We start from the raw sequence: 6,775 nt of genomic DNA, 5'->3' as shown, positions 1-6,775 counted from the left end.
AAAACCTGAGTTAACTAGTAGAAGTCAAATAGACTAAGGCTTCTTATTTGCAAAGTTAGGAACATAAATTAAATTATCCATTTGATAATAATAAAAAATTATTGTGTCCTCTCTTATCTTAAAAATTAATATTTCATTTCATTTTGTGCTTTATAATGATCTACCTATGCCAGATCCCCTGTTAGAAAATATTTCCAAATACAAGATAATTTTAGCTCTTAAAGAAATAGGTTTTCTAAGTAGATTAACTTTCTATATGTAATAATATGTTATTTGATTATTTTAAATACAGTAACAGAGTATTTAAAAATTTATTTATATAAGTATGGTTAACAATTTTACATATGTAAGAAACAACCATGTAACTATACATACCAAATGTTATTACTACTGATTAATTGAAAGATTTAACTGTATTAAAGTTTCAAATTTCTTAACTTTTATCTACTGCAGTTTCCTCACCTATAAATTGGGAATAATAATAATAGCTGGTAAACACACTGCATGTTTGCTGTGAAGATTAAACAAACTAATTTAAATGAAGTGCTTAAAATGTTGCCTGGTACACAGTAAACATTCAATATGTATTACTTACTATTCTTTTTATTGATACAATGTCATAGTTGTTCAAAAACATTCCTCTGGTGAGACTGTAAACTTGCCAATTCTCGTTTGTCATCAGGTGTTTTTTAAATCTTTATTGTTGAAAGTATTACATATGTCTCCTTTCCCCCCCCATTGATCTCTTCTCCTCCACCCCCCGTCCACAGCTCGCAGGCCTTCACCACCCTATTATCTGTGTCTATGGGTTATGTATGTCATCAGGTTTTAACTTCAAGAAATTGCATCCAAATTTGTGACTCAATGCTATCCTTCAGCTCATCATTCACTAGTCACTTCTGTAGAATGAATGTTTATGTACAACCCGCCCCCTATTTATATGTTGAAACTTATTCCCCAATGTGACTGTAGTTGGAGATGGGGCCTCAGAAAGTGATATGGTAACGAGAGAGATTCTTTACAAATAGAAATAGTGTCCTCACTAAAGGGACCCCAGCAAGAAAACACTGTATAAACCAGGAAGTGGGCCCTTATCATATACTTGTGCCTTGATCCTGGACTTTGTAACCTCAGAACTGTGAGAAATATGTTTGCTGTTTATAGGCCACCAAGTCTAGGGTTTTTTTGTTACAGTGGCCTAAAGGAACCAAAACAGAAACTTTTTATCTCTTGCCTCTTCCTAATTGACCCAGAAAAATCACTGGTCATATTATAGAGAAAATTCAATTCCTTATGTAAGGACTAGAACCCTGGTGCACAAATTTGTGCACTGGTGGGGTCTGGCTGGCCTGACCCAATGGGGGCCGATTAGGGCTGGGCTGGCAGTGGGAAAAGCCATGCGGGGGGAGGGGGAGAGGGCCACAGATGGTTGGCCAGCTGTCCCTGCCCCTGATCAGGATGGGGGCGCCAATTAGGGGCTGGGCTGGGCTGGCCAAGGGAAGGGGCCTCGGGAGGTGAGGGGAGGGGGGGCACGATCAGGGCCCTGATTGGACCAGCTGGCAACTGCAGTGTGTGTCATAGTGACAGGTTGTTTCATTGTTCCTGTCATTGGGCTTTTATATATATATAAAGAATCCCAATATGTTCATTGACTTTTCACCTTAAGCAAACAATAAGAAATTGCTCAGCATTGTTTCCAATAATTTAACAATTTTCTCACTCAATAGTGACTTTTATTCTTTATCTATGAAGCTTTAAATAGTTTTCAATCAGAGGGTATTGGGAGAAGTTTTATTCCCATTATAGCCTTCGATGACATCCTAAGTATTGTCTTCACCTTAGCTCCTCAACTCAGAGATAGGGATGGAAGAATAATGAAGAAAAATACTTGAAATTGTAGAATTTTCCTCTACTGATGTTTAATCACAGACTCCCCCAAAGGGTTAGCTAAAAAGAGCAACTCATTTATCTTCTTAGAAGTATTAAACCAGAATTTTAACTCTCTCTCACATATGACCAGAGAGTAAAAAAGAAACAGCAAAAAAAAATCTCAATCTGCAAGTAGTGTCTAATATTGGGGTATCTTCTGAAAATTCTTACCTCTAAAATAAAACCTACAGGGGATAAAAATTTGTCCTTTCCTGTCTCCTACAATCAATTTTGGCAACAATCTGTCAAACAACAATCTCAATGATAGGATAAGTGTATCATTTATCCAGTTCTTTTGTGAGCAGAATTTTTCCTGAATTTCTGTCCATAGTCTACATTTCTAGGTTACAACCAATTAATTAAATCTAAAAATTCTGCTTACCAAAATTTTTTATTTGATTTGTTATTTTATAAAAATACTAGTGGCCTGGTGCACAAATTTGTTATATATCAGTTACATAAACCAGCTCTCCAACATCCCCCTAGAGGTCCCAGATTGTGGGAGGGTGTAGACCAGGCCAAGGGACTCCACTGGTGCATGATTAGGGCTGGGGAGGGATGTGGGAAGTTGGCCAGCCAGGGAGGAACCATGGGAGGGTTCCAGGGCATGTCTGGCCTGTCTTGCTCAGTCCCAATTGACTGGACCCCAGCAGCAAACTAACCTACAGGTCGGAGCATCTGCCCCCTGGTGGTCAGTGCACATCATAGCCACTGGACCACCAGATGACTATCTGCCTCCTGGTGGTCAGTGCACATCATAGGGAGCAGTTGCGTGGCCTTAGCATATCATCAGCATATTACACTTTGATTGGTTGAATGGATGAACAGATGAATGGACACTTAGCATATCAGGCTTTTATTATATAGGATGTTCAGGAGATATATCAGTTACATAAACTCTAAGGGAGCAAAATATCCATTTTTATTAGACAAATATTGTAAGACTAGAGGCACAGTGCACGAAGTTCATGCACAGGGGGATTCTCTCAGCCCGACCTGCACCCTCTACAATTCAGGAGCCATCAGGGGATGTCCTACTGACAGCTTAGGCCCACTCCCTGTGGTTCTCTGCTCTCTGCGGGGCCTGGCTGCTTCTCTGCTGCTGTGGCAATGAAACCCCCACACCCCGCTTTTTGCTCTCTGTCTGCGGGGCCTGAGGGCATCGCGGCTGCCACGCTAACGAAGCCGCCACACACTGCTGTCAACTCTCTGTCTTCCAGGCCTGAGGGCTTCACCACTGCTGCCGTGCAAACAAAGCCACCATGCCCCACTGTCCGCTCTGTCTGCCAGGCCTGGGGGCTTTTTCACCGCCAAGGCAACAAAGCCCCCTTACCCTGCTTTCTGCTCTCAGCGACAGGGCTGAAAGGACTGGGGGACTCCAGCAGGGCTGAGGGGACTGGGTGTTGCCATCTTTGTGATGGTGTGAGGGTCAATTTGCATATTCCCTCTTTATTAGATAGGATAGTGTAAAATTTACAAGGAAGGGTAATGATTAAAAAAATACTTTATATGCATTCATAATCCACCGTTAACTTATCCTTTGCATTCCCCTTTAATATTGACAATGTCTGAATTTTAAACATAAGCATCTTGGAATCTGACCTGAACCACGAATTTTGAATGTGATATCTACTGAATAATTTATAGATGGTTCTATTCAGAAGTCGCTATGCATTAAAAAATAAACAAGGAGAAATAAATAAGGTGTGAATGTATAATAAGCCACAATTTAAAAGCCTGGGTTAAAAGTTATAGATCCATTCAAGTAACACCCATGAATACTGATATTTCTAGAGGCAAACAATATAAATGCCTTTTCATTTTTGTAAGTACTAGTTTAGAATCAGCTGCTGAAGGAAATATTTTATATTCCAAATGCCAAGTCTGGAAAGTTGGAATTATATTGTTAGGATTGGGGAAATTTATTTAATGCCTGTGTTTCATTTTATCATTTATGAATGGAAATAGTGATAATTTCTATCTTACAGGAGTACCACAAAGGCTACATTTAAGGTGTCATAAAAGCCTTTAAAAACCACAAAGCATATTACAATTTAAAAATAAATGAATAACTGCCCAGCTGGTATAGCTCAGTGGCTGAGCATCAACCTATGAATGAGGAGGTTACAGTTCAATTTCCAGTCAGGGCACATGCCTGGGTTGTAGGCTCCATCCCCAGTGTGGGGCATGCAGGACACAGCAGATCAATGATTCTCTCTCATCATTGATGTTTTTATCTCTCCCTTACTTTCTGAAGTCAATATATTTTTTTTAAAAAAATTATAAAATAAATGAATAACTGATTTTAATTAAACTTTTCAATTTACAAATGGGGAAACTGAAACACTGGTAGCTTTATTTAATTTTTCTCAAAGTCACAATATTAATAAATGCTGCAGATAGGATAAAATAAAACTCACTGAAAGCCAATGCCCTCTAAAAACTATTTTTCACACTATCATGACTCAATGATTTATTTCAGAAAATAAAAGATTAATTTAAATATATATCATATAAGGCCCAGGTCAGTGTAGCTCAATGGTTGGAGGGTCAGCTTGTGCACTGAAGGGCCCCTGGTATGATTCTTGTCCAAGGGCACTTACCTGGATGTCAGGTTCAATCCCCAGCTACCTGCAGGTGCGTGCAGGAGGCAATCAATTGATGAATTGATGTGTTTCTCTCACACTAACGTCTCTCTTTCTTCTCTCTCTCCTCCTCCATTCCCCCTCCTTTTCTCTCTCGGAAAATCAATGTGAAAAAGAATATCCTCAGGTGGATTAATGTATATGTTATCTCATAGAAGATGTTTAGTTCAATCTATATATATATAAAGAGCCAGGGGCCATTGCAACCGACCAGACGACTGGATGGACGACCGAACAGGCTGTGTGGGGCAACCAGGCCATCAGGGGGGTTAGTGAGGGATGACCAAATGATTTTGTATAAAAAGATAAGAAAGTAGAAATAATTTGAACACTGAATAATGTTCCATCAATACTTATTTGAAGAATTCATTGCTTGTCTAAATATTGTTTTCTTTATTTACAGTCTAGTGCTTGTCAAAGAGAAGGCAATATATAAAATATATTCAGTTGTGTATCACAAGAATTTTTATTTAATTTGACAGAAAATATACTCTATAAACTCTGTTTTAATATAAAATATATTAACACATGTCAAAAAGCAAAATGACCCAAAAAATACAAATGTTGAGAGTTCTTGCTTTAACTCTTTCCTGACACCTACTGGTCCTTTCCATAAAAATTGATTTTAAGTATTTTTAAATAAGGCCAATCTAATTTAGTGTAAATACAGATACATTTTCATTATTTTTCCTTTCTTTAATGTATGTTATTATATGATACATACTTTTCTGCAATAAGATTTTTAAAAATAAGTATGTATGGTTACATTAAAACACAGAGAGCTCCCTGAAATTTTTTAAGATGCAGAGTTTTCAATAGTGCAAAGACAATGTTTTTATTAACAAATCTCTTATTTCTTCATCATGGTTTGATTCCAAGTTTTTGCTATTATAAATGATGTTGCAATAAAGAGACCTGTATGTAGATAAGTATGTAATTAGATAAGTGCAGTTATATTTTCAGGGTATATTTCTAGAAGTGGATTGGTGATTTCATATGTAAATGCATAATGTAATATTGGTGATTATCTCTAAGTTTGTTTCCTTATGGCTGTTTCATTTGTACTAAAAATAGTAAAATAAAAAAATAAATATTTAAAGTCTGGTAAGCAGGATCTATAATTGCTATTCTAGTGTTTACAATAATGTTTATATCTTATTTTGAACCTATTTCTCTTAAGAGAGAGACCAACAGCTATCTTTGTGTGCATTTATATTTATGATAACAATCTTGCGAAGCTTAAGCCTCAGGAGTGTCCACTTTTGACCAATTTGACTGTGCTACTTGCTAATCTCGAAGGGCCTTTTTCTACAGCCTCTCCCATAAAAGCTCCCTCCTTGTTTTGGATATCTACCCAATAAAATTTTTTCTAAGACATTAGTCTCAAATTTAATTATGCATAACAATCATTTGTGTATCTCAACATGTGTTAATTCCTACAGTCAGCATACCAATTAATATAGTGAGAGACTAGGAATCTTATTTTTTCACAAGCAGACCAAGTGATTCATTTGCAGCTTTTCCATGGACTATATTTTGAGAAATACTCCTTTTTAAATAATAATTGCATTAGTTACTCATTCTTTAATAATGTAGAACAGTATTATTTTTCAATGGTCTTAATCTAAAGGTTTGGAGGCCGTGTTTTCCTATGTACAAAATTCCACTTAACAATGTGACACAATTGGCATCAGAAAATTTGCCAGGAAAAATTGATTAAATAGTTAAAACTCGTGTTGAACTTGTAAAGGTCGTCACCCCAGAAATACCTTTATTGTTAATGTTTTGCACTTTGTATTGATATAGCTTTTTCCTTTTCTTTTCCTTTTATTTTTAATAATTGTCTGCGAAGGATCAATTTACATTCTTTATTATGTCTCCATATCTGATTAGTAATAGTAATTAGGTACTTAGCCTAGGAGATCAATATGACATGCTAGAGCAGGGGTGGGCAAACTTTTTGACTCTAGGGCCACAATGGGTTCTTAAACTGGACCTGAGGGCCGGAACAAAAGCATGGATGGAGTGTTTGTGTGAACTAACACATGTTAACACTGCTGTTGGTGAGGGAGCGGAGGGGAGAGCAAGAGACCCCTCCGCTCTTTTGGCTCCGTGGGCCGGATAGAACAGCCAAACGGGCCGGATCCGGCCCGTGGGCCGTAGTTTGCCCACGGCTGGCTAGGATGAGCAGGAGCTGTGTG

Source organism: Myotis davidii, unplaced genomic scaffold (assembly GCF_000327345.1).
Source record: "Myotis davidii unplaced genomic scaffold, ASM32734v1 scaffold2, whole genome shotgun sequence".
Classification (NCBI taxonomy): Eukaryota; Metazoa; Chordata; class Mammalia; order Chiroptera; family Vespertilionidae; genus Myotis; species Myotis davidii.
This window is presented reverse-complemented; position numbering follows the sequence as displayed.